This window comes from Schistocerca nitens, chromosome 7, assembly GCF_023898315.1.
Source record: "Schistocerca nitens isolate TAMUIC-IGC-003100 chromosome 7, iqSchNite1.1, whole genome shotgun sequence".
NCBI lineage: Eukaryota > Metazoa > Arthropoda > Insecta > Orthoptera > Acrididae > Schistocerca > Schistocerca nitens.
In genome coordinates, this window is record NC_064620.1 from 563,517,243 (window position 1) to 563,522,989 (window position 5,747).

The following is a 5,747-nucleotide window of genomic DNA, read 5'->3' on the forward strand; positions in this document are numbered from 1 at the left end:
AAACATAGGTTACGATACTGGAGATGATTTCACAAACGAGGTAATTAATCTCGTAAATTACATTTCATAAACAGATAGATACAGAAGCTGATGCTCAAATGTTATTTTCAGAGGCAGCTAATAAGTTCTTGTATGACCGAAGGGTGCAAGTAATACTATTTTTTTTTCCAGAAACAAGTTTGGAATATAGACTCTCGGTTCCCGGAGCAGATGATGACGTCAAATTTAGCTTTTACTTGTTTGTCAGACTTTCGACGAAGTATTTGTTGCCGTGAAATCAAGTAACTGTGGGTTTCTCGGAATGAGTATGTAAGGCATCGCTGATCAGCTGCAGCTAATTACAATTCCATGTACGGCGGAGAACTGCTGGCACTGGAAGCGGCCGTGTGAGATCACTCACGGTCTGCGCCAGGTGCTGCCTGCTCTGGGAAGCCATTGGAGGTGCCCGCTTTCTCTACTTGAGACCAGATTTCATGAAACTGTTCTCAATGTTTTTCGAGGTATCGTTGCTAACTAGGAAGGGGAGGTCAAGGAGACTGATATGGGAAGTGGGCTGGGTTTTAAATGTGGCGTTACTTTGTGTTAGACGTATTTCCACACTGACATGTAACCCGTAAGGAAATGCACAAATGCCCGGTCAGATCCTCATAAGATTTCAAAGTGGTACAAAGACTGACAATCGTTTTAAATTTTCAGAAACGCAAAATTGTGCACTTCACAAAACGTAGAAGAGTAGCAGCGTATGAGTACAACGTGAATGAGTCACAGTTGGAACCAATAAATTCGTAAAAATACGCGATTATAACAATTTCTGGAGATATCAAATAGAAAGGTCACAAAGGCTGAATCGTAAGGCAGATGGCGCACTTAGGGTCATTGTTAGGATACAGGGAAAATGCAGTCAGCCTACAAGGGATACCGTTTATGAAACACTCAATAAACAAATGGTTCAAATGGCTCTAAGCACATCGGAGGTCATCAGTGCAATAGACTTAGAACTACTTAAACCTAACACACATCCATGCCCGTGGCAGGATTCGAACCTGCGACCGCAGCAGCAGCACGATTCAGGACTGAAGCGTCTAGAACCGCTCGGCCACAGCGGCCGGCTCAACAAACAATATTACGCAGATGCGTGGGCTCGTACCAAATAGATTAACGGGGGATACTGAATGTATACGAAGAAGGGCAGCTAGAATGCTCACTGGTTTGCTTGACTCAAGAGAGAAAGTCACGTAGTTGCTGAAAAATTTGAATTAGACATGCCGATTATCCCACAGTCCGCAACTCGTGGTCGTGCGGTAGCGTTCTCGCTTCCCACGCCCGGGTTCCCGGGTTCGATTCCCGGCGGGGTTAGGGATTTTCTCTGCCTCGTGATGACTGGGTGTTGTGTGATGTCCTTAGGTTAGTTAGGTTTAAGTAGTTCTAAGTTCTAGGGGACTGATGACCTCAGATGTTAAGTCCAATAGTGCTCCTAATAGAAGGCCTCAAACTGTATTAAAATCAGGCCTTATACTCTCGATTTGTGCGGGAAAAACGTTTTTGTCAACAGCTGTCTAGACTATTTAATAAACTGAAAACACATATTGGAGTTTCAAGCTCTGTTCCCGCGCTACCAGACAAATTTTAATGAATTAAAGAAGATCCAAGTTCTTACGAGCACACTATTATTGCTTTGTATGCATTTCAGGAACAATAAAAAAAAATACTGAAGAAGCATGTTTCGGTACTAAAGCGAAACTATAATTGTGTACTTTCAAAAGGGCAGGCACTCTTTAATTCGTTATGCAAATACAGAACTTACGTGGTGTACGTAATAATTTGCGATGCCGGCGTCTCCATTGCCACATAGCTCGAAGAACTGTATTAGCAATGCCTTGCCCGCTTTGCCGAACATTTCTTGAGGGAAATGAATGCAGATATTGCAAACATGTGCAGCACAGCCGACGAGTGATGTTAGTTGGTTGGTTGACTTGGAGGAGGGGACCAGACAGAGAGGTCATCGGTCCTATCGGATTAGGGAAGGGTGGGGAAGGAAGGTGACTGTGCTCTTTCAAAGGAAGTATCCCGGCATTTGCCCGAAGCGATTTAGGGAAATCACGGAAAACCTAAATGAGGATGGCCGGCCGTGGGTTTGAAACGTCGTCTTGCCGCATGCGAGTTCAGGGTGAATGAAGTATATTTTGCATGAAACAAACATTAAACATTCAAACATAGAGGTAATGTACACGTGGTAGAATTTTTGAAGAAAAGATAAGTGCAGGGCTACGAATTCGCGGACCAAATATACGAAAAATCCGGTATAATGCTGAATAAATCTGATATACAGAGTATCGAATCATTTAGAATCTGTTGAAAAATAGGCCGGCCAATGTGGCCGAGCGGTTCTAGGCGCTACAGTCTGGAACCGCGCGACCGCTACGGTCGCAGGTTCGAATCCTGCCTCGGGCATGGATGTGTGTGATGTCCTTAGGTTAGTTAGGTTTAAATAGTTCTAAATTCTAGGGGACTGATGACCTCAGAAATTAAGTCCCATAGTGCTCAGAGCCATTTGAACCATTTGTTGAAAAATAGCCTTGCGAGTGATGCCTCTGAGCACTATGGGACTTAACTTCTGAGGTCATCAGTCCCCTAGAACTTAGAACTACTTAAACCTAACTAACTTAAGGACATCACACACATCCGTGCCCGAGGCAGGATTCGAACCTGCGACCATAGCGGTAGCGCGGTTGCAGACTGCACCGCCTAGAACCGCTCGGCCACATTGGCCGGCTGGGAGTGATGGAATCTCTTTGTAAGTCACTGGGTTTTACAGATGGTTAACTTACAGACAGATACCGACCTTCACATTTTCTGACGCAACGGGAAACTAGAAAAAATTCGCAACACTGTCTACGGCAAGTCCAAGTGCGAACTGTCACGGGAAAAAAACACAATTTTAAATTTCAGCGCTTTCGCTGATTCTAACCATGTGAATAAAGCCAAATGCTTGCAGCTTGCTGCGATCTAACTTTTATGTTGAAGTTTATATGTCGTAAGCACCCGTATCAGATACACTAGACAAGTGACAGAATTGCATAACTTGAGTGTGTCGGGAGAGGGGAGACAAGTGCTTTTGTGTTACAACCAGCATAAGACCTGCTCCAGACTCATGTTGACTGCCTAGAACTGTGGTACAGACTGATGCTTGGGTTTCAACCCTAAGTCGTCGAACCACTACCGGCGCCTAACAGCAAGTCGTATCACTAACACTACTAACAACGCAAATCCTGCAACGAACGGCGTGAATACTATTCCTAGTAGGTTGGTTATCTGTACGGTAAACAGTTTTTAATCTACGTTACCGCGCGGGATTAGCCGAGCGGCCTAGGGCGCTGCAGTCCCGGACTGTGCGGCTGGTCCCGGCGGAGGTTCGATTCCTCCCTCGGGCATGGGTGTGTGTGTTTGTCCTTAGGGTAATTTAGGTTAAGTAGTGTGTAAGCTTAGGGACTGATGACCTTAGCAGTTAAGTCCCATAAGATTTCACACACAACTGAATATTTGAATGTACGCTGGCTCAAGTAGCGAAAGTGTAATAATAACGATACTGTACTTAGGATGACTGTCAGTTAGATTTAAGAATGTTTGACTGGTGAAGGAGGAATTAAGAATTAGCGGGATCCGTAGTTCATTTTTCATACCAAACAACTTGTATTATTAACGATGGCACTTTCTCTGAAAATCCTCTTAAACACACTGTTATGACTTTCTTTGAGCGAATCATCCTAATGAGTGGCGAGCCCTCCTACGCCGAGATTAACAGCGAATAATATCTTTTCCTTTAAGCACATAACGTCTGATAGGTATTTTAGTCTTTTAAATTGATCATGCCATTTCAATAAATATTCTCCAAGAGGTGGAAACTGGCCTCGCCGAATCCCTCCTTTCCCCTGCATGAAACGTTTTTAGCATTCCTGCTTGCCTTTCTGCTTCGGGGTTGGTTCAGCGTTGGCGGAAGAATTCCTAAAGTTATCTCTTCATACATTTTTTCAAAAAACGTTCTACTGTCTCAGTAACCTGCTTGTTTTCTGCGAGAGTCAAAGCCTTCCTTGGAGTCATATTCACAACTGATTTATGTACTTTCTGCATTTCTGTGTAAACAAAGGAGTATCGCGGAAGGTAATGACGAAAGAAGTACAGAAGCAATTGATGAAACAATTCGAGCTACCGACTGTTCGACAGACGCTAACTTCCGAGTAGACAGTGGTTGCGGACGGCCTTTCCAGACAATTGCTTCGATTAATCGAGTGTTCCAAATACATATTATGAACTGTTTGATTTATTGAGGAATATGCTCTGTGTGCTCTCTGCTGGCCTGTACAGGCGCGTCGCAGTAATAGCACTTCGACGAGACTCAACAAAAGTAGCTCTACATCTACATTTGTCCATTGCAAATCAGAGTGGAGCGCATGGCAGAGGATACATCGTTCCATTGTAGCAGTTGTTAGGGTTTCTTCCCGTTCCATTCACGTGTAGAGGGCGGGAAGAATGTTGCTTAACTCACTTTTTGTGAGCTATAATTAATTTTATTTTGTCGTTATAATTCGTATGTAAGCGATAAGCAGGGCGTTGTAAAATATTTCTAGAATCATCATTTAAAACTGATTGTTGAAACTTTGTAAGTAGTTCTTGGTATAGTTTGTGTCTGTCTTCATTGATATGGCGCCAAACGAGGTGGCCCACTAGTTACCACATTGGTCTCTCATTCGGGAGGACGACGGTTCAAACTCCAACCGACAATAATGATTTAGGTTTTCCGTGATTTCCCGAAATCGCTGAGACTGATAACCCTGTATTTTGGTCCCTTTATTCCCCAAACCAACCAAACAACCTAAACCGCTTCAGGCAAATGCCGAGATGGTTCCTTTGAAAGGGCACAGCCCGCTTTCTTCCCCATCCTTCCCTAACCCGATGGAACCGGTGACCTCGGTATTTGGACCACTCCCCCAAATCAACCAACCAACCAGTCAATGGAATGCCATTTCAGTCTCCTCTGCATCCCTGTGAACTCTTCCACGGATCAAACAAACCTGTGACCGTTTGTGCTGCCCTTCTCTGTACACGTTGAACATCTCTTAGTCCTGTATAGCACAGGTCTCACGCACTTGTGCAGTATTCTAGGATGGGTCGCAAGAGTGATTTGTAGGAAGTCTCCTTGTAGACTGATTGCATTTCCCACGTATTCTACCGATAAACAGAACTCCGCTACCTGCTTTACCCACTACTGAGCCTGCAGTTTATGATCGTCCCCACTTCACGTCCCGACTAAGTGTTACACACAAGTGTCTGTAACAGTTGGTCGATTCCAACTGTGGCTCATTGATATTATAATCATAGGGTACTTTATTTTTCCGCATTGCGAAGTGCACTGTTTTACATTTCTGAATATTTAAAGCAAGTTGCCAATCTTTGCACCATTTTAGAATCTTACCGAGATCAGAGTAAACATTTAAGGAGCTTATTTCAGACGACACTGTAGATAATCGCGTCATCTGCAAAAAAAGTCTGAGTTTGTTATCAATATTATCCGCAAGGTCATTAATATACAACATGAACAGCAAGGGTCCCAACACACTTCCCTGGGGCACATCCGAAGTTACTCCTACATCTGACGACGACGATCCATCCAAGACAATATGCTGAGTCCTCCCTTTAAAAAAAAAGTCCTGTCCAGTCACAAATTTCGCCTGGTCTTACCTGAAGATTAT